Below are 24391 nucleotides of genomic sequence, written 5' to 3'. Positions count from 1 at the left end.
ACAACATAACACACTATTCAACTTTAAACATTATTTTTTAATTTAATATATTTTTAACAACTCTATCAATTGTAATCTTGTCACTAACTTCAATCACAGTACCTGTTTAAAACAACTTTACAAATAGAAACACCTACATCTACATTATATTCTACTTAATTATTTATTTAAGGTGGATTTGTGAAGCCAATGCAAAGTTACACTGGAGTCACGACTCCTAACTCGAAACAAAAAAAAAATCCCCTTTAATTATTTCGTATTTGCCCCAGGGACCCCATTCCCTGGGGCCTGCCACCATTTTATCTGAAATAAAAAAACAAGAAAGGGGGCCGCGAGGCACCCCTCATAACGCCAATACTGACCCCAGGGACCCTATACCCCTGGGTCTAGTCTCTTCTTTAAAAAAAAATTAATTAGAGGAGGGGGGCCAGGTGCCCCCCTACCGGGCCACTTCTGGCCCTAGGGATCCCAACCCCCCGGGGCCGGCCCTTACAGTTGGGGATCGTGGAGGAAGCTCCAATGCCCCCACAGTACCGCCGGCTCCCTGCCTCCTGCTGGAGCCGGCGGCATTGCTTTTGAGCAAAGGGAGCTGCTGACATGCAGCTCCCCTTGCTCAAAAGCAATTCTGCTTCGCTTCATTGAAGCGAGAGCAGGTTTTCTGGGGGAAGTGGTGGTCCCCGGGGCTGCAGGGGTGCTGCATGCCCCCGTATTTAAATAACTAAGCCCCAGGGAGGTGGGGCTGCACTGGCCTCGCAAATTAATTTGACATTGCCCCCGGGACCTGGCCCACCCAGGGACTTATAAAAACAAAGCGCGAGAGCCCGCGCTTCATTTTTTAAAATCTTCTCATCCGGATTCGCGCACACAGCCTGGCTTCGGATGTTTTTTAAAAAAAATACTTTTTGGAGCTTGGGGGTCCTTCTGGGACTTCCTGACCAGGCCTGGGGGTCACGGTCTTTCTACCCTGCCACCTTTTCTTATTTTTCAACCTTTTTTCCACTCTTTTCTTGTGACTCGGTTACCGAGTCACAAGATGGCTGCCAACACTTCCTGGTTTGGAGTGTTTGCAGCCAATGAGACATCAGCTCATGCTCGGGAGGAGTTGCAACTCCTCCTCGGTGCTCAGATATCGATATTATTCTTTTTTTAATTTCTCAGGAACTACTGAAAGGATTTACAGCATTTTTAAAAAAGGTTGCTTTCTGGACCAAGACCTACCTTTTTGCCAAACTTGGTGTAATTCCGTTCAGCAGTTCGGGCTGTAACCTGTTTAAAAATTCCTATGGAAATTAACATGGAGAAAACGTGTTTTGAGACTCCCCTTTTTTCTCTGCCCAAGCTTGCCGAATCATTCCGAAACTTTCCAGACTGGAGCTAACCGGAGCACCCCATTAGTTTTGAAAAATTCGCGTAGATTCGTCAAACGGTGACAAAGATATTGGCAAATCCAAAACTTTTTCCTATCGATAATAGGTCCTAACTATAACTATCTACTGGTGCCCGCCAGTAGGTAATATATATATATATATATTCACAGAAAAAACCATAGGTTATAGACCATATATAGTTAGGAATTAGCATTTACAAAACCTTGAAAATTCACTGAAAAAACCATAGGTTATAGACCATATATAGTTAGGAAATAGCATTTAGAAAACCTTATTTTACTCACACAAAACCATTGAAATTCCATATATAGTTAGTTGCACTAACTATATATCGCGCACCTGCAATCCACTGCTGATGATGTCACATATTACATCATTCATGACATGGTCAGTGACATCACTGATGACATCACTGATGACATCTCAAATGACATCACTGATGACATCACTGATGACATCTCATTTGACATTACTGATCACATCACTGATGACATCATTCATGTGATGATACAATGAACCTCTTCAGACTCTAATATAACCTTAGATACACTCAGTGTAAACAGACACTCACAGACTGTCACTCATCCATGGAGTTACTCACACACCTAGTCAGTCTTGCAAAGAATCAATCACACCTCGATTTCCTCAACTATATAGTTATACACACCTTACTTATTGGAACATATAATAACACATATTTACTCTGTTATACAATCCCTGATACAAGTTCACAATAATCCATACAGCCACTCACACATTCACTGGCTCTTATGCACAGTTATTTATATATGTCAACTATCACATGTACTGTGTTTTACATATGTACTTACTTTGACATGTAGCACTGAGATATCCATTCACTCACCAATACACTCATGCACACAGTCAACCGCCCATACAGATGTTTCCACATGCACTTTTGAACCCATACATCTAGTGAATCAACTGCTCACACATCTATGCACAGAGTCATACACCTCCCAGACACCCACACACACACTCAGTCTCCCATACAAATACTTGGGCAACTAATCAATAACCCATATAGTTAGTCATATAGCTAATGATCAACACATGCATCAGATTACAAAACAACAGACACAATGATGCACAATTTAAAACAGTTTAGTCACTAACCCATGCACTCAGTGAGACACATTTAATCACTCACTTATACAGTCAGTCATGCACCTACTAAATCCTTCATCCAGACACTTATACATCCACTCATTCTTCAATATGTAAGACATATTTTAACTTTACAGAAGCATACAGTCACTGGATGTTGTCATCAGTGATGTCATCAGTGATGTCATTTGAGATGTCATCAGTGATGTCATCAGTGATGTCACTGACCATGTCATGAATGATGTAATATGTGACATCATCAGCAGTGGATTGCAGGTGCGCGATATATAGTTAGTGCAACTAACTATATATGGAATTTCAATGGTTTTGTGTGAGTAAAATAAGGTTTTCTAAATGCTATTTCCTAACTATATATGGTCTATAACCTATGGTTTTTTCAGTGAATTTTCAAGGTTTTGTAAATGCTAATTCCTAACTATATATGGTCTATAACCTATGGTTTTTTCTGTGAATTTCATTGGTTTTTTAACAGCTAATATCTGTAGCTGTAAAATGTATTCTTCTTTAAATCCAAAAATATATTTTATATGTTTATGAATAATTTTTTTTTAAAATATTTTTTTTTCTTCGTTCCCGCTTCGCGAATCGGGAAGCTTCCCGTTAGCTGACCTTGATGCCGCGAAATAGACCGCGAGCCGGTAAACGTTTCTTTACCGCAAGTGCCGCGTTAGAAAACAACATTGTGACGCCTCCCGTCCGCATGACGTTCCACGTTGTCGCTTGATACGTCATATGACGTGCTACGTTAGCGAACTGGTACGCGAAGCGAGTGCCAAAGCGCAGGTTTCTGGAAGCAAACCGGGAGGCCCTGCAAAGCGCTTAACGTAAACACAGCAAGTCATGTGACTTGGTAATAACACTTTTCATTGGTTCATTTCACTTTTGGTTTCCTAATGATGTAAGACTAGGTCATATAATCTAAAATGAACACTTTTGATTGGTTGAGAACTCTTGTTTTTCCCAAATGATGAAAATCCCTCCTTCTTTCCTCACTCTGACTTTCATCATTGTGAGAGAAAGACCCTTTGTGATCACTGAGCAATGGCTTCTTTAGTAGCTTCAGCTGGTGCTTCCCCACCACCTCCACCACATCCAAGGAAGAGTGGACCACCTGCTCAAGTTGTAATTCAACAAGAAGAAGAAGAAGAGGAACAGGAGGACGAGCACGAAGAGAGGCAGTTTTTGCCTGAGCAGCCCAAGACGTCTCACCGGAAAGAAAACTTCATTTGGCAATTTTTTAAAATTCCCAAAGGTCAGAAAAAAGTAAATGCAAGATACGTAACTTGCCTTATATGTCAAGATAGACTGTCCAGAGGGACCGACAAAAAATACAGTTTCGGAAACTACACAATGCATCGCCATATGACTAGGTGGCATCCTAACAACTACAGTGCTGCACAGTTTCGGAACGACCTAGATAATCTCCCTATTATGGCCAGAAGATCTGTTGTACCGGAAGTAACGGGACCAGAGGGCAGGGAGATGGTGCCAAATATACAAATGAGATTTGGTGAAGTAAAACACACCTGCGTATTTTGCGATGGATTCATTTCCTACGGAGAAAGAAGCATCACTCTGATCAACAGAGCTATTGACTATCATATGCAAGTTTGTCCGAAACGCCCAAAATAATAAATACTTCTTTTTTTTGTTTTGTTGCTCCTGTTGAGCCCTTTACAATGAATCGTTTTCATTGCCCCCTCCAAGAAAAACCCAAAAAAATATAAAACTGTTCCGAAAAATTCAAAAACAGTAAAAAAATGTTCAGAAAAATAAAAAAAAAAGTTCTTTTCAGAACTACCTCCCCGTTATTAAAAAATTGGTACAATATTTGGAACTGTGCCAACCTCTATTTCTCTTAGTTCGCTTCCTAGTTCGCTCGCTGGTACGCGAACTGGAAGCGAACCAAAAACAGTAAGTATAAGGGAAGGAAACACACACTTATGTTAAAAGAAAGACAGCTATAGGGGAGTAAACTAGAGATACTATTACCCATAATCCACTACTGATGATGTCACATATTACATCATTCATGACATGCTCAGTGACATCATCAGCAGAGGATTGCGGGTTTTTTGGCAACATGCCTTATCCACGGTTTAATAACGCTGCCTTTTGCTTTATATAAGTTTTCAAATTGTATGAAATATATACCAATAGGTCTTTATGAACCTTTAGGTAGTGCTTTTGTTCATGAGGTCTGGTCGCTTCCATACACATACAGATGTTTCAAAGATGATCAAGAAGTTTATCTGAATGGAGAGGAATGCACTGAGACGCCAGATCATTCACTAATGTGTAGGCACATACAGTTACACGATTCATGCAACAAACACCGACCAAATATGGCTTGCGTGTTGCAAGGCACGCCAGTTCCTGCTATCATCCCCACGTTCAAGTTGTTGGAAAATGGTAGTTATTTGATGCTCATTAATGAAGATTGTTCTGAGTTAATTAAAAAGTATTCCTTTTATCGTAACAGTAAGTGAACGGGTTATTTGCTGCAGAAATGTTCTATTTCCTCCCACACATGAACATAGGGAGTTTTCAATCTGGCCACAAATACCAACCTTGGGACACGTTTCAACGGCATGACAAGAATAAGAGCTCTTTTGTCTCAGAGAGAGGTGGCCTTGAGTTCGGCCCGTGAAACTTTCGTACTTCACATAGCGAACACCCGTACACAGGTTTGCCTTTCAATTTCAGCAACATGTTTCCGACTATCTTTAACGCATCCTCCACAAAATCCCTGGCACACTTTTTTAAAGTTGTTACCAGTGGTCTCGTGACTTCATTTGAGAAAATCTTTGGAGTCATCCCTGCTCCCTTTCATTCCATTTTCTCCACTCTGCTTCGTGGATTGCATTTTTACTTGCATTACCAGCGGACGCTCTTGTGCTTTTTTACATTTTTAAATATGGATGTCCCTCCTATGCAACCTCCGACCCTGCAGCTGCTGACACTGTTCCGCAATCGCATGCTAGAATATTATGGCACAATGCCGTTGGCGATATTAAGCACGGCATATGGATTATCTTTTCGGTTCTCCTACTTCACCTGTGTCCAGCCTGTATTTCACTGCCTGACCTGTGATTTCGATTGGGCCATTGATTTGTGTCTCTGCGGACCGGTTTCTCCTGACGTCGACTTTAATCAGCTGATGACTCCTATCATTACTCACGAGTTGATTTGTCCTGGCGAAAGGATTATGGCTGTGGCATTGATGCATGGACTACTTGGTCCCTGGAATTTACTGGCGGCAGCACAGTCTTTCTTGGAACACAGCTTTCTTGAAAACCCACCGAGCTGTCCTCTGATGGTGATAGAGGATCCGGTGCTGGGAGAGCACGTATGTTCTTTTCCGCTTTTAAATTGGATGGCTGAACTGTTTTCGGATGAAGACGGTGACTTCCTATTGGAGGCTGTTGCAGCTTATTTTGCATACACAGTTATGTCATAGACCTTTTTCATGTTTCATATGCTGAGTACTAGCATTTCATTGACAATTCATTGACTTATTTGTCAAGTTTGTATTATTTACCTTGCCTATTGGCTTAAGACTCGATAAAGTACTTGGCTGTTTTATTTTTCTTTAGCATTGAATTTTCCTAGTTTTTAATGCTTTACCTTGCGGACCGTCCACATATAAACTTGCAATCTGCTCTCATGAGATGGCACTTCTATTATCTTATTCAGTTCATTTCCGGATCATGAGGAGGTGTCATCTAGGTCCTGGATATCTTTACACCGTGTTAAGTTAGCATGGGCTCATTACCGGTTTAAACGCCATTTTTCCTTTTTTGCAACTTCTGCACACGACACTTAGTTGTTGCTTTAGCTTTCCACCTAGTAGTTCATCGTGGTTTACATGAGAATAATATGTTATTGGTCTACTATCTGCTTTACTTGTTAAACTATATCTGTACAGCGAGTGCTAAAGTTTCAAGAACAACACGATACAGAATTGTTATGAGGTCTGATCTCCACGACTTCATACTCATAACATAAGTGCAACTTCTGCCAATTCTGGGCATGAGGCGGGTTTTACATTGCTTTGCCGAACACACATACACAACAGTTGATGCGGTTCACATGAAGAGAGAGCTGGTGTATGCTGATGTGATTCCTTCAAATGTAAGACACTAAAGTATGGACACGCCCTAAACCAACACAAAGAGACCTTCTTAGCAAATAATATAATATGTGTATTAGGGAGGGTGAGATATAAGCAGCCGCGGGCCGTGGAGGGAGTTACGATGGGGCAGGGAGGCGGGGAGGGGGAGAAGCAGGGTGGAGCCCTCTCTACCTTGCCCCTCCCCCTCCCCGCCTCCCTGCCCCACCGTAACTCCCTCCACGGCCCGCGGCTGCTTATAAGTGTTGCTAACTCTTATTCATTTACAGCATGTTAACATACTGTCACCATTCGCTTTTTATGTACTAGTAACTATGCTGGTAATTTTGCTACTGATAATATGTGTACTTGTATTCTCCACCCTGCTTCTCCCCCTCCCCGCCTCCCTGCCTCACCGTAACTCCCTCCACGGCCCGCGGCTGCTTATAAGTGTTGCTAACTCTTATTCATTTACAGCATGTTAACATACTATCACCATTCACTTTTTATGTACTAGTAACTATGCTGGTAATTTTGCTACTGATAATATGTGTACTTTTATTATCTAAGGTACTACGCCTGAGAAGACGGCATTAGTAAATAAACATTTCAAATACACATGTGTTCTTCTTAACTCCATGTTCTGGTTTCTAAGAAATATATAACGACCGACTGTTCATGAGTTCCACGTATCCTGAGGTACTATAAGTTCATATTCTGGATTGTCTAAACATTGAGAGTTTGTTATATCCAATGTGACACTGTACCTAGCTTGCTAAATAGTTTTTGATTACTAACGTGAGTTTTGGGACACCCTAATTCGCCGAGGTTCCAATCCTCTGTCCACAGTTCTGTGTGAGAACAGAAACCCTGCGACAAGGGCACCCCCGACCCTTGCTGGAGCTTCATCACACTTGCGATACAACTCCAGCAATGCGCCACCTTTACGGCACAGATACATCACGCATCTGTGCTGTTTTTGCCCCATGATGCGCCGCATTGTAAATGCAGCACACCATAGGTGACGGAACAGCGGCACAGAATGACTAACACATCCCTGGTGATGCGCCAGTCATCATAAATCTATCCCTATGCTTCTTATCTTGTTAGAGATGAACCGCCATATGTATCATAAAAGTTATTTGCATTTCCTAAATAGCGAACTTTAAGGAATAAATAGCGATTCTTTACCATTCCTAGTTTGCGATGAGCTATTTGCTAATTAGCCGAATGTAGCCCAATGAAGCCCAATGTAGCCCAATGTAGCCCAAAGATGGCCGCCAGACACACAAAAAAACAAATGTAGCCCAAATATCAGCCAGATGTAGCCCAACTATAGCCCAGTGACAGAATGACCAATCAGCTTCGCAAACCTCCGTTACGCGAAGCGGAGCGCTGTTACAGATATATATCTTTTTTTGAACGTTAATTTCTCAAAATCCACTGGAGCACATATATTGAGACCTAGCAAAGGCACATCGGGCTACCAGTCCCTAATATTTTGCCAAGTTTCGTGCAAATCCATTCAGCCGTTCAATTATTATTTTTATTTTATTTTTTTGCCCCGCGGGGCCCTTTTAAAACCTCCACATCAAACCTAGGGGGTCAGCGAGGATCTACTATGACCCCTTATAGTTATTTCCCCCTTTGTTTTGACCTCCTCTTGTCTCTCGATCCTACCGAGAGACAAGATGGCGGCCGCTACGGACTGTTTGGAATGTTGACAGACGCCGGAGAACCAATCAGCTTCGCTTCACAAAGCTCCGTTGCGCGAAAAGTCCGCGAACCAGAGCGCTAACCGGTCCGCTGTTACAGATATATATCTTTTTTTAAACGTTAATTTCTCAAAATCCACTGGAGCACATATATTGAGACCTACAAAAGGCACATCGGGCTACCAGTCCCTACAATTTTGCCAAGTTTCGTGCAAATCCATTCAGCCGTTCGGGCTAAAAGTGAGGCCAACCGCCCTATGGAAAACTCAATGTTAAAAACACGTTTTGGGACCCCCCTTTTTTCTCGGCCCCCACTGGACGAACCCCCCCCAAATTTTCAAGGGCTGCTCAGAAACAAAATGTGCCATTTTCCTGAAAATTTCAGCCGATTCCGTCCACAAACGCCAAAGTTATTAGACATAGAATTTTCAAAAAACCCATAGAGAAAAAATCCTAACTATATATACCTACTGGCGACCGCCAGTAGGTAATATATCCACCAAGGACAGGCGCTACAAAAAACGCTGCACGGACCACACCAAACTTCACTTGAAATGGTCTCTTTATTCAAAAGATTTAGCGGCAAACGCGTTTCGAGTCCAGCGACTCTCTCTCACATGCCTTTTGCTGCTATGCCTGTGGGTTCGTTAGAAATTTAAAACGTAGCTTCTTAGACATTGAAAAGGGACCACAAGTCCATTAATCCCAGTTAAAGGCACAGTCATTTCAGGTTTTTACATATGATGCCGTATTCCGACAGTAGAACAAAGGTCAGTACTTTTATTTATACTGAGGGTTTATAAGTAACTACGAATCATGTCAATAGTAAAGTTCCCTTTGTTCAAAGTTTTTTCAAAACACACCTCAGGGACTCCATTCCCCAAAATGCACCATGACTGTCCTCTAAAGTCATTTGGGTTTCCAAGGTCGATTTTGGTAAAACCGCTCTTAGTTCAAATGCATACCGAGTGCAATCTTGCTTTCAAAAGGATAGTTCCATACCTCGGTTATGCCGAACCAGCTTGGCTTCACGACCACAGTGCCTCCACGCAGCTTTAACTCGTCTTTGAATTTAGTTTGCTTCAAGTGTATCGTGCTGAAGACAATTCTTCTGCAAACCCTGGCTGCTTAGAAAATGTTCATATACCAAGTCGGGGCGGGCCTCACTCGGTGGCCCTTCCATCTCAAACTCCGTTTCTGTACCTTTTCAGCAAACGGAGGGCACTCCTTAAAGGAAGCTTCTCGCTTCATGTCGCATCATCCTGACAATGGCAGTGCCTCTTCCTCGCGGGTCTGGGTCAGTTTCTGAGATGTGTCAGACATCTCTGTAAATCCACCAAGGACAGGCGCTACAAAAAACGCTGCACGGACCACACCAAACTTCACTTGAAATGGTCTCTTTATTCAAAAGATTTAGCGGCAACGCATTTCGAGTCCAGCGACTCTTTCTCACATGCCTTTTGCTGCTATGCCAGTGGGTTCGTTAGAAATTTAAAACGTAGCTTCTTAGACATTGAAAAGGGACCACAAGTCCATTAATCCCAGTTAAAGGCACAGTCATTTCAGGTTTTTACAGGTGATGCCGTATTCCGACAGTAGAACAAAGGTCAGTACTTTTATTTATACTGAGGGTTTATAAGTAACTACGAATCATGTCAATAATAAAGTTCCCTTTGTTCAAAGTTTTTTCAAAACACACCTCAGGGACTCCATTTCCCAAAATGCACCATGACTGTCCTCTAAACTCATTTGGGTTTCCAACGTCGATTTTGGTAAAACCGCTCTTAGTTCAAATGCATACCGAGTGCAATCTTGCTTTCAAAAGGATAGTTCCATACCTCGGTTATGCCGAACCAGCTTGGGTTCACGACCACAGTGCCTCCACGCAGCTTTAATTCATCTTTGAATTTAGATTGCTTCAAGTGTATCGTGCTGAAGACAATTCTTCTGCAAACCCTGGCTGCTTAGAAAATGTTCATACACCAAGTTGGGGCGGGCCTCACTTGGTGGCCCTTTCATCTCAAACTCCGTTTCTGTAACTTTTCAGCAGTCGGAGGGCACTCCTTAAAGGAAGCTTCTCGCTTCATGTCACATCATCCTGACAATGGCAGTGCCTCTTCCTCGCGGGTCTGGGTCCGTTTATGAGATGTGTCAGACATCTCTGTAAATCCACCAAGGACAGGCGCTACAAAAAACGCTGCACGGACCACACCAAACTTCACTTGAGATGGTCTCTTTATTCAAAAGATTTAGCGGCAAACGCGTTTCGAGTCCAGCAACTCTTTCTCACATGCCTTTTGCTGCTATGCCTGTGGGTTCGTTAGAAATTTAAAACGTAGCTTCTTAGACATTGAAAAGGGCCCACAAGTCCATTAATCCCAGTTAAAGGCACAGTCATTTCAGGTTTTTACAGGTGATGCCGTATTCCGACAGTAGAACAAAGGTCAGTACTTTTATTTATACTGAGGGTTTATAAGTAACTACGAATCATGTCAATAGTAAAGTTCCCTTTGTTCAAAGTTTTTTCAAAACACACCTCAGGGACTCCATTTCCCAAAATGCACCATGACTGTCCTCTAAAGTCATTTGGGTTTCCAACGTCGATTTTGGTAAAACCGCTCTTAGTTCAAATGCATTCCGAGTGCAATCTTGCTTTCAAAAGGATAGTTCCATACCTCGGTTATGCCAAACCAGCTTGGCTTCACGACCACAGTGCCTCCACGCAGCTTTAATTCGTCTTTGAATTTAGTTTGCTTCAAGTGTATCGTGCTGAAGACAATTCTTCTGCAAACCCTGGCTGCTTAGAAAATGTTCATACACCAAGTCGGGGCGGGCCTCACTCGGTGGCCCTTCCATCTCAAACTCCGTTTCTGTACCTTTTCAGCAGTCGGAGGGCACTCCTTAAAGGAAGCTTCTCGCTTCATGTCGCATCATCCTGACAATGGCAGTGCCTCTTCCTCGCCGGTCTGGGTCCGTTTCTGAGATGTGTCAGACATCTCTGTAAATCCACCAAGGACAGGCGCTACAAAAAACGCTGCACGGACCATACCAAACTTCACTTGAAATGGTCTCTTTATTCAAAAGATTTAGCGGCAAACGCGTTTCGAGTCCAGCGACTCTTTCTCACATGCCTTTGGCTGCTATGCCTGTGGGTTCGTTAGAAATTTAAAACGTAGCTTCTTAGACATTGAAAAGGGACCACAAGTCCATTAATCCCAGTTAAAGGCACAGTCATTTCAGGTTTTTACAGGTGATGCCGTATTCCGACAGTAGAACAAAGGTCCGTATTTTTATTTATACTGAGGGTATATATATATATATATATGCCACAAAAACTTCCTCTAAAAAGATGAAGCAGGAGCCCAGAGGGGAACAGGTCAAACGGCTGCGAACACCTCCAGTTGCGGCGAATGCATTTCGGCATTTCCGCCTTCCTCAGCGCCCAGCACCGGATACAGTCATCAGTGTAAGTTTTTCTGCTCAAACTGCCCATCATCGAGTCCCCTCTGTACTGCAACAGCCCCATCACCAAGGAGTCAAATAAGCAGGGGCTGAAATGCCGAGGCACCATGCCCAAGACGAGGTACAATACCTCACTGCTCGAGAGCCTCTGGAAACGTGGTGGGCAACGGCTGATTCCCTCTTCGGAAAAGCGTTGATGCTGTGAAGCGTTTTGCCAGTGTTGCGCCGTAACCCTTTAGCGTTGCAGGGGCTCCTAAACTGTGCCTCTGGCCTGCACAGAAAATATGCCACAAAAACGTCCTCTAAAAAGACGAAGCAGGAGCCCAGAGGGGAACAGGTCAAACGCGTTTATTGAGCTGCAAACAGATCCAGTTGCGGCGAATGCATTTCGGCATTTCCGCCTTCCTCAGCGCCCAACACCGGATACAGTCATCAGTGTAAGTACTTTCCTGCTTGTTAAAATAGCTGACATCGGTCCGCTCCTCCCCTTAGCAGTGTAGCACACCTGTTGTAAGTCCTCGCAATATCCAGCACTACAACTCCCACTACATCACGTCCTGCGAAGTCGAGGTTAGCAGGACGTGATGACCACCTTTACTGTCCTCTGCTCAAACTGCCCATCATCGAGTCCCCTCCGTACTGCAACAGCCCCATCACCAAGGAGTCAATATATATATATATTTTTTTTTTACATTGACGAAGCCGTGAGGCGAAACGTGTCTGTCAGGGGGGGGTTTGCATCAATAAAGCATCAGCTTCAGATACTTCGTGTGTGCCTACCTTTCTACACTGGATTGAGGTGTGGCGTTGAAGCAATATATATATATATATAGTGAGCAAGGCGGAGGCTTCCGCCGAAACGCGTCTTTATGCAGCTTTGGAAATAAACTTTAAACTTTAGTTGAACTCATGGAGTCGGTGCCATCCTTGATCGAGAGGAATTGTGCTTGGTAACCAATATATATATATATATATATATATATATATATAGGGGGGCGTGGCTTACGCGCCGGCGAGTGATGGCGCTGCCTGTGTGAGCTCCGTGTCAACGCGGGACTCCCGGCTCTTTTTCTGGCATTATCCCCGCATACGGAGACCGGCAAAAGGCATCCCTGCACGGCGGAACATGGTCCCCGTGTGCTGCGAGATGCGGCGGCTTCTATAATTGCCGTTTTCATTTCTTTTTTCAGCTGCATCATCTCTACCTATTGCGGGACGCGAGCGGCCGCCATTTTGTGCCGCCGCGATCGCGTCCCGTTTTCCTGGCATTTTTACCGCCTCACCAGCCCGTTCATCCTCCGGCTGCAACAAATGCTCATATTTCCACAAGGTATGTGCTAAGGGATGCGCATCTTGCTTCTACTATGTTTCAATGACTTTTGCCGCCAAAAGCTCTCTTCATAACCCCTACTTATTCTTCTACCACATAGAGGCGGCCATTTTGTGGTGCTCCCTACGCAATGCCTATTACCTTCCTTTCCTCTGCTGACAATCCTCCGTGGACCACCAACTGACCCCTGTGGGTCCCATATATTATAGACGCTTTGCTGTTTCTCTCATACTATATTCCTGGATGTTTTTTTTCACTGTGTATTGAACTGCTTTTTGTCACATTTCGACGCATCTCATGTGGATTTGAGGTATTGCTTCTCCACTTCTCCGTATTACCTCTTCTGTGCCCTATTCCTTCCAGTACCTCCTATATCTCTATATATAGGGTCTCAACATTTTAACTATTGCGGTGTGACCTCCATTCTTGCGATTCTCCTAGTTTGCCCCTCTGTTGGCATCATGTCTCAGAACGCAGGCCATGCGAGATCGTCTGTCACCGGTACCACGCCGAAACGCCTAAAGAATGACCCTCCATCTCCAATTCGCTCTTCCCAGAACCCTGTGCTGGATTCCATTTTGGAAGAGGTTCGTGGCCTACAACCTTTCATTGTGGCAACTAATGAGAAGCTCAAGCAGATAGAAGACAGATGGGTCGTCATGGAAAATAAAGTCCTGCAACTAGAACAACGCATCAGTGACGTCCAGGATGTCTCTACAAAAATTCCTATTCTTGAAAAGGAGATACAGCAGTTGAAACTTCACACAGAGGACCTTGAAAATCGCAACAGACGGAATAACCTCCGTATTTATGGTGTTCCGGAGTCCCTTGGGGATGGCGATATGGTGTCCTTCATCCGTAAATTCCTCTACGAACTTTTGGAACTCCAACCGGAATCTACCCCTCTAAATATACAGCGTGCTCATCGTTTGGGACGTCCAACGGCTAACCCGGCCAAACCCAGAGGTATTATCCTACTTTTTCTGGAATTCACTGAATTAATGACTGTGCTTAGAGCTGCAAGAGCAACACAACGCCTCATTTGGTCGGGCCATAACATCTTCATAGCCCAGGATTTATCGAATGCTACGAATGCACGTCGCAAGGACTTCCTCAGTCTGCGTCCACGTATGAGGGAATTAAGCATTCAATATGGAATCCTACATCCTTGTCTCTGCAAAATAACCCACAATGGTCGTTCTCGTACCTTTGATGTTCCACAGAAGCTTCGAGAGTATCTACTAACTGTCTCCACTTCCACGATGGACACCAATGACTGAAGATAGCTCTTTTCTATTTTCTGCATTCACTTTTCTTCTGTCTTGACGACTGTTGTGGCCTTGTCCCGGTCTCTCTCTTGTCAATATTTGCTTTTTCTCTTCTTCTTGTTGATTATATCCTATCTATATTCCCGCGTTTTCCTCGCTCTGCAGGGTAGGCGCCCGCGTTGGCGTCTACATGCTCCTACTATCTTGGTATTCTCTTTTTTCTCAGATCTGGCCTCTGTGCATTGATCTGTTTCTCATCTATTTCCTTCTTTGTCTTTCCTTTTTTTTCCCTCTTTTTTTCACAGGCCATTCATGTGTATCTCTTGCTCATTTATGTTCCGTTCTCTTCTTTGTGTCACTTATTTCCCCTCTTCTTGCTAACTCCAATACTCCTCATTGTTCCTCCTCGCTTTCTCTAATGACTGTGATGTATCCTCGTCTATTGTTTCTTTATTTTTACCCGATTTTTATTGCCTTTGTTTATATTTCATATTTGACTCTCATTTCTAACTTGTTTGTCTCCATTGTATCTCCCTGTAGTTCCTTACCTGCAGTGTATTGGACCCACTTGTTATCCTCCTCCCTTGCCTTCCATCATGTGTAACTTTGTAACGTGGAATGTTCGTGGTCTCGGCAACCCTGTTAAACGTCAAAAGGTATTGTCCCATTTATCCAAGTTAAATGCTCAGATTGCTTTTCTCCAAGAAACTCACTGTACAGATGTTGAATCGTTGAAACTTAAGAGGGCTTGGGTGGGTCAGATTGTATTTTCTCCTGCTGTTGATAAAAAAGGTGGTGTTGCTATATTGTTTCGGAAAGGTTTGGATGTTCAAATTCTATCTTCTCAATCGGATGATGAAGGTCGTTGGGTTATGTCAAAAGTGACTATACAAAATAAAACTATGGTGCTCCTTAATATTTATGGCCCTGTCCGGCCAGACCCTAAATTTTGGACTGACGTCAAAATCCTCATCTCCTCCATTGACTGCCCTAACATTATCATAGCTGGTGACCTTAATCAATGGCTAGATCCCTTTTCAGATAGACTATCTTCCTCCAAATTCCAGCCTGATAAGACACATAAATCCTTCCAATCAGCCATTGCTTCTCGTCCCCTTTTTGATGTGTGGAAAACTTGTAATCCAAATTCACTCGAATATACATTCTACTCTAATGTCACCACACCAGATCCAGAATTGATTATATCCTAGTCAGTAAATCCCTTCTCCCTGCGATTCAGAAATCTGAAATTGGTTCTATTTTTCTTTCGGATCATGCACCTGTTTATGCCACTCTTGACATGGCCCAAACCTCCTCCTCTTTCAATCGTTGGAAATTTAACACTTTCCTTCTCTCCGACTCTGTATTTATGTCAAAAGTTAAGGATTTTATTTCTGAATACTTCGCACTCAATTTACCCCAAGACACGTCAGTCTCAAATAATTGGGACGCTTTTAAAGCTGCTTTACGAGGTTTCACAATTTCTTATGTTTCTCGGAAAAAGAAACTCAATCGTGATAAATACACCACCCAACTTTCCAACATTAAGACCCTTGAACACTCTTACTTCTCGTCCAAGAATCCTGACGCTCTCCGCCAACTTATTAAAGCCAAATCTGAACTCAATCAAATTGCCACAGTTGAAGCTTGTAACACCCTCTTGAAGATTAAATCTAAATTTCATGGGGGCCAGAATAAAGCGGGGAAACTGTTAGCAAATTATCTCAAAATTAAATCTGAGCGTAAATCCATTGGCTCTATTCTCAATGAGGCAACTAATACGAAGGTTTCCTCTGATGAGGATATTGCACAAGTTTTTCATAACTATTACAAACTCCTGTATACTGATGATACGCTCCCTGATGATGATAATCTCTCTCGTTTCTTCAAAGACCTTCCTCCTCCCCCATCTCTCCCTAATGAATTCCATCAATTAGAGTCTGAAATTACCCCTCAGGAAATCCTCAAGGCAATTACCTCCCTCAAGAAAGCGAAAGCCCCTGGTCCAGATGGTCTCACAATTGAATTTTACGCCAACATGCACTCTATTTTTGTCCCCCATCTTTTACAACTTTTTAACTCCTTTATTGCAAATGCTAAAGCTTCTGGTTCATTTTTGGACGCCCTAATTATCATAATCCCCAAACCTGACAAAGATCATTCCCTGTGTAAAAACTATCGTCCCATCTCCCTTATTAATTACGATTGTAAAATTTTTGCCAAAATTTTAGCGGCCCGCCTCGAATCCCTTATTCCTCTATTAATTACAACCGATCAAGTTGGCTTTGTAAAAGGCAGACTTGCGGCTGATAATGCTCGTGTTTTTGCCAATATTATCTCCCGCAGTAAACACTTCAAAGCCCCCCTAGCTGCTCTATCCCTAGACGCGGAGAAAGCGTTTGATCGCATTAATTGGAAATTCATGTTTAAAGCATTACAATGGTTTGGGTTTGGTCCCCACTTCATTTTCTTAGTTAAATTACTTTATTCTGCCCCCCGTGCTAGTGTTTTTGTTAATAACCAATTCTCAATTTTTTTTCCCTTATCCAGAGGAACAAGACAAGGCTGTCCTCTTTCCCCTTTACTTTTTATTCTTTGTCTTGAGCCCTTCCTCATCAAAATCCGTTCTAACCCCCTAATTCAGGGGTTCAAACAGTCATCGATTGAGACAAAAATTTCAGCATATGCCGATGATGTCCTGGTCTACATGGCTAACCCTGTCTCCTCCCTTCCTCCTTTTTTAGAAGAAGTCCGCTTATACTCCTCTGTTTCTGGTTATAAACTTAATCTCTCTAAAACGGAGGTCCTACCCCTTAACTCATCTTGTTACCAATATATGTTTGCATCAACTGATTTTGCATGGTGTCCCTCCAAGATCAAATACTTGGGTATCTGGTTTTCCTCTACCCTATGTGACACACTCAGACTGACCTTTACCTCCCTTACTCAAAAGATTCAATCACTCCTACAATTATGGTCTCCCCTTTTCCTTTCATGGTGGGGTCGTTTAGACACCATCAAAATGATGATTTCTCCACATATTTTATACACTGTTTCCATGCTACCTGTGAAAATCCCTAAATTATTTTTCAATCGGCTGAATTCCATTTGCTCCAAGTTTCTGTGGAATAATAAAAGACTTCGTATTGCCTTACATAAACTTATACGCCCAAAATCTGAAGGTGGGGTCCGCTTTCCTGATTTTCAATCGTACCATTCTGCCTTTTTAATAAAACAAGCCTTCTCATTGGCGTTTGATTTCAATGATACCCCTTTACCCAGATGGATTGCTATTGAGAGGTCCTTGTTAAAGGATTTTTCTTTCCAGCAAACCCTTTTTATGTCCAATTCTTCCTTCTTGACTACACACCCTGTACTGAAATACTCACATACTCTGTTGCATAATATATTCTCGAAAGACTCGTCCCCACTACAAACTTTTCTTTCCTCTAGCGTATGGTATAACAAATATCTTAAGTACAAGGGTAAATCTTTCTATTTCAAGTATTGGAAAGAAAAGGATATTTTGTTTGTGTACCAATTTTTTTCTGATTCATCCATTATTTCATTTGATGTAATGCAAACTATGTTTGATTTACCTGTACATTTTCGCAAAGAATTTTACATTATTACTTCTGCCATTCTATCTCACCTATCTACCCTTCCTACTTTTGATCTCCTTCCTTCCCTTACTCCTTCCACTCCATTATATACTATCTTTACTCAACAAATACCCAAAGCTGCTCTAATTTATAAATTGTTATTAGACAATGTTGGCCTTAGGCCTAAAAGTGTTACTGAAACTGTTTGGGAAACTGATTTACCTTTCTCGTTATCTGTTGATGTTTGGGATCACTTATGGGCTAAACTGTTTAAGACTTCGCTTTCAGCCCGTATTACTCAGTCACTTTTTTTTCTTTACCATAGAGCTCTAATTACCCCAGTAAGCATAACAAAATTCTCCCCTTCCTCCTCACCCCTTTGTTGGTCCTGTTCATCTCTCCCTGGCACACTCACTCACCTCTTATTTGAATGCCCATCAGTTTTCACTTTTTGGAACGCAGTTTGGAAATATTGCATGCATATTTTTCATTTCTCTGAACCTTTTTCATCGTTGCATATTTTTTTAGGTTCCCTATCTGAAGTTTTGGACTTACATTCGTATAACGCTAAATTGTTTGATCTTCTCATTGCAACTGCTTTCAAAGTAATTTTGTCTTGCTGGAAGGATAACTCTAAATTGTCTGTGCATACCTGGTGGAATTTTGTATGCGATGAGCACAGAATTGCAATTGCTTCTTCTACTTCTGTCACCTTAAAAATCAAATCTGATCTTACCTGGCTACCTTTCTCTACCTTCTTATCCTCTTCTCCCCCTCCCTAACCTTTCCCCCTTTTCTTTCTCTCTTCTTCTTTTTCTCTTTTCTTTTCTTCTCTTTCTTTCTCTCTACTATTGTCTTCCATTTCATATTTTATCTGAACCTTTTTTTTCTTTTTTTCATCTCCACTTATCTTTCATGATTGTCTCATATTGGTTCTGATCTATGTCATGCTGTTATATTCTGTTGTATTATTTTTTTTTTTTGTACGCAAAATAAAAACTTATTAAACTGAAAAAAAAAATATATATATATATATATATATTAAGTTCCGAAAAAAGATAATTGCACTCGCGGGGGGTTTAAATCCAAGTCGGATTTATTTTGCACACAAGGTTACAAAGATCAGACGCGTTTCGGCGGTACGCCTTCGTCAGTATGTATATATATATACACACATCCAACCAATGCAGGAGACCCCATTGGAGAGACACCACACGGAGGTAAGTTTTAGCTCACTTTATTTGTGGACGGCCTGCCAACAGGACAACTTCAAAGAACAGCATAAGTAAATAAATGCCAGACGCGTTTCAGGATTCAACCTTTCTTCAGTGGCATTCGGGCATACTGACTAAAAGCGCTGCTCAGAGTGTACCATTTAAATTCCAGCACCTGCCCCAGTGGGCGTGGCCATCTCCATGGTCGTTGTGGGTGATGTAGTGCACTCGTTCAGTGATCCCCAGTGGGTGCAGTGCTTGCAGTCTTTAAATGGCCCCAATAAAACAGGCAAACAGTCTAAGAGAGGTCTTGCTCCGCTTTGTGACCGCCTCACTGAGTCTTCGAGCTGGTTTCCCCCTGCAAGGGCGTCAGCTCTCCTTCGTTTGTGAATGCTTCAGCACCAAACGTGGTGACGCCGCCGACCCGCAGCAGCGGTGGGTTTCTCTACGCGACCGGGTGAGTCGTAAATGTAACTCACATTATGTCCAACACCTTCCACAATTTCATTTAGATTGGAGTTGGAATAGTAAATATTCCCCTTTAGTGTCTAATTCCTTCCCCAATGTAGCATACATTAGAAAGGGAGTAGTCAACGTATCTCCTTTAAAGTGCATAATGCTAAATCCTAGGGCAACTCAAGCTTGAATAAAAACGTATCAGCAATACAATACCATCAAATAGAGGGACAAAAAAACAAAAATGATGTTCAACAAGTACAATATCGACTTTTATTGAGACAAGAGAATAAATATGAATAACTAGCAGCCCGTCCCGACGTTGTCCTGGGGTCCCCCTTTGCGCACCCGCCACCTTCAGGGCCCCTAATTAGCTGCACACAGTTCACCGCTCCTCCCCATGCTGGATGGGGTATTTGTTTAGAATCAAGTGTCCAATTTTTAACATACACGCTAGATGCCAACCTTTCACCTCAGCCTAAGTATTCCCATGTTGGCACACATGACGATACATACTGCAACTGAGTTATGAATTCATTTGCCCAGGATTACTTATGTTTGAAGCTAGAACGCTGTGATTTGGACTCTTGTCTTCTCTGCCTCTGAAATCGAAACTGCCATCTGAGTGGGGAGGTATAAGCTTTGGCAAAAAAAGGGCACAACTTCACTGGTGTCACCAACGGGCCTTTGCCCACCCAGTTTCTTCTGATGTGCCTGTTTGCTGGCCCATTCTTTTGCTAAAGATGTGAGGAGAAAGACGGTCTTTAGAACCATTGGGGCGGACATTCTTTATCAGGAATGCAAGAGGCTGGTAGTGATTGACAAGGACCAGTTGCTGGTAGCCTGCCTGCACATGGACAGGGGAGCGGCTGTCTCCGGGGTCTCTTTCTGCTTCAAGAACATACACTTTGCTCTTCGGTAAGGTAAAATTAAACGTTTAGCAAAGCTTTATGTCTGTTGTTAGGCCTCATTGTTGTTAAAACAGCATCAGGTTTTTATGCATGCGGTACTTGTGTGTAAGCTTGTGTTTTTTTGTTTTTGGGCATATCAGTTTTCTCCGGGAGAGCAAGATACTTTAAAAAAAAACTCGACGTTTTTTGTATTTCTTATTTTGCTGTAAGCACTCGCTTGTCTGCAGGATTTTAGGACGGACGATCCTCCCCTCGCTTCACCTACCTCAGCCTGAGTTCCTCGCTCCTGTCCGCTGCTCCTCGACCTCCTTGCGCTCCTGTCCACCGCTTCCCCCCCCCATGATGTCAGCACGCACGTTCACGTCGTTAGCACACAAGGCTGGAGCTACTTCCAAGGGACTACTTTTTTATGAATGTATATTTTTTATAGAACGTATATTTTTTGGGTATATATAGCCTATGTCACTCTGCAGACCCTGACAATTCTAATGATGTATCGTGTGTTTGGATTGGCGCTGTGGTTCCCGAGTTTACCCGCCTCAAAGGTTCAAAGTTCTTACTTTATAATAGTAGTATAGAAGATAAGAACAATAAAATAGTCAACAGACACACCACGGCCGTATCAACACTCACTCTTGCATCACAGTGTACAATTCAGACATATAAGTTATATGTACATATGTAATGCCAATTCTCATTTTTGATGATGTTCAATCTGTGAGATCTCTATGACATGTGATGTCATCATAGGTGGCAAAAAAGCCTAATTCTGGTAGTAGAACCTAACTGATGAATAATTCCAACATCAATCAGTTGCTACAACCCAGATAATGTCTGGGGTCTACGCATGTTTTGGCACAGCAGTTTCATCATCAGGAAAAGCCACGAAAAATGGGTCGGGATGCCTGTGTATAGGAACAAAATATATAAATGAAGCATCCCTCAGTTGAAGAAAAGTGCTAAAATATAGATAAGAGAGAGCTTGATTTTGTTACTTCGTATCTATAGACTGTTAATATAGTCAGGTTGTATGTCAGTTAAAAAACACATGAAAATGGTAAAAAAACAAAGGGGCATATGTAGGTAGGCGTTTGCGATTCGCTCACGACGCTTTGGTATGTAGGTGCATATTGGCAAAATAAGGAATCGAAAAAATTGCGATTCCTTATTTTGCTCAAGCATTTAAGGAATCACAATTTTGCGATTACTTAAATGCTATGTAGGAGTGAATTTTAAAATGCGATTTTGGCTTAAGGAATCGCAAAATACCACCTACTCTAAGTAGATGGTATTTTGCGATTTCCTTTCAAAATGTATTTTTTGTAAAAATTCAAAGTGCCATGTGGTGCACAGGCATGCCCTTAGGGCATGTATGTGCGCCACATGAACTTAGAGGCACATTCCAGGGGTGCAACAGGTGTCCTTTGGACACCTTAGCACCCTTGGAATTGCGATTCTCAAATTGAGATTTTCTCATAGGAAATCGCAATTTGAGAATGTATCCCCATTCATTCCTATGGGCCTCTTAGCCCATAGGAATGAATGGGACAATCATTCCTTAATTGTGATTTGCTAATCGCAATTAAGGAATGTTAGAGATTCGCAAAAAAATTGCGAATTATTACCTACATTTCATTTTGCTATTCTCAAATAGCGATTCCTTAAAAATCGCTATTTGGGAATCACAAAATGGAAATTACCGACATATGCCCCACAGACCCTTAGTAAGATAGTCGGTGGAAAAAGAAAGAAGAGTGAATAGACATTATAAAACAAGAAGGGTAGATGAGAGGCAATATTATTATGCAAATGATTACAAATATGCTAGTAGATAAGAAAGTAGTCTTTGGTTGTAGTCTTTGTTGCTTTATTTCAGATGTTTGCAGTTTGTAACACTATAGACAGCCAAAGCCTTCGCCCAAACATGGGCTTCTTCAGGGCGATAAAAGGGACTGTGTATGTCGTCCCAAAGTAAAGGGCATCGGTAGTGTGTCCAGTGTAGGACAATAGGTCTTATGGAGGCCTGAGGCAAGCAGGACCACTTGAAATCCCAGTTTGAAGGTCCCCGGTTGAGACGTGTAGAAAACACGGTCACAGTGTTATTTATTCAGTGTTTGAAAAGGTTGTGTAATCCACGGAGTGTAGCATCGAAGGTTCTGTGTATGGCTCCCGACCAAGTCTCTATGGGAAAGTGAACAGTTACATCATAAAACATGCAGAAGTGGTATCTTCCCTCGTGATTAATATAGAACGGTATAGAGTCTATGGTGCTTTAGATCATCAGATTGCCCCTCCCGGTGGATAAGGAGAATGCACAATATCAAGAAGGAAATAGATACCCAAAGGAGACAAGATTATGGCAATTAAAGCGGGTCCTCTGTCAAGCGTGTATGATGAAAATAGTCTATGAAATGAAACATACAGGATTATAGATATTGTCCTAGTGAAATGGCAGTGGAAAGATAGACAGTATAATACAAACATATTTACCTATCAAATGTATGAGGCCATATAACTGGAATAAATGGTGTCTAGTTGGCCAGCCTGTGTTTTGCGGTCGCAGGTAAAGATAGTTAGGTGATGCCTGAGCAGGCACTCTCAGATGAAAAGCAGATCTGGAATGGAAAGTCCTTATGTTTGACCTGTATGTTATGTATATACAAATCATATGCATGAAACACCAGATATAAATGAAGTCATGTACATACTAATTTATGAAGTGGAGGTAATGGGATATCACAATGTAAAGAACAGGACGATGTTTTTAGTTTGGCACACATTAAAAAACCACAGAGAATGCGTGTGGCATGGCACAAATGCGTCAGCCCGGTACGTCCCAATTAAGAACACACAAGCTATAGGCTAATGAACTTAGGAGCCGCAGGACAGGCTCTACACTGAGAGGTTAAAGGTTAACCTCGTATGATCGTCTTTTATGAAAATACGCTCAATAACCTACTGAGGCTTTTCGAAAGAAATGAGAACAAGCATACAAAACAATAGACGGAGTACAGGAGTCCAAGTGTCGCCAGGGAACTACCAGAGTGTATAGAAAATATTATCAGAAAAAGAATAGATATGTGCAGCCTGGATACTGGAAACGCGGTGGCCATGATTGCATTGGGAATTGCAAGGTAACTCCTATGGATTAAAACTGCGACAAAGGTGGAATAAACAAGTTCCTCTCTGGGAAGCTTGCTACAGAAAATGTGAAGAAAAGAGGGAAAAACATGCTAAATGGAAAGAAAACAGTTATCCAGAGGGTGGATGAAATAACTACTGCAGCAAAGGGGGCTTGTGTGCCTAAGCTCCTAAATAACAGAGGCCATGGCTGCAGGGTGCTTGGAAGCTAATTGTCAACACTGATGACTGCACAATCCTTGAAAATAAATACTGTGTCACTGGAAGACACCGGCAAGCATTTGGAAAAAAACATAATAGACTAGAATAGAAGAGTACATGCATGAATGCATGCTAAAGGAAATATGGAAATATAGGCTCAAGAAAATGTAAATAGAATAATGTCCCAGAACCTAGAGGTATACAAATAAATGTTCCTGGGAAAAAAGGAGATACTAGGAGCCATATAACTTTGAAAAAATTCAGAAAAAATACCTATAAGGATAGGTGGATATATCCTATGTGATTGATATGTACAGAAAGAAGTTGACTAGCCAGTGTTTTAACGGATCGCTTGATCCCAGGGTATTTCTTGGTTTAAACCCTGGGTGAAAGTATTTAGTGTGAAAATCCAATATACTTCTCTCCGTTTTCTAATTTCATCT

The sequence above is a fragment of the Lissotriton helveticus genome, chromosome 4_1 (assembly GCF_964261635.1).
Source record: "Lissotriton helveticus chromosome 4_1, aLisHel1.1, whole genome shotgun sequence".
Lineage (NCBI taxonomy): Eukaryota > Metazoa > Chordata > Amphibia > Caudata > Salamandridae > Lissotriton > Lissotriton helveticus.
The sequence above is the reverse complement of the archived record's forward strand: the minus strand, read 5'-3'. Positions refer to the sequence as shown.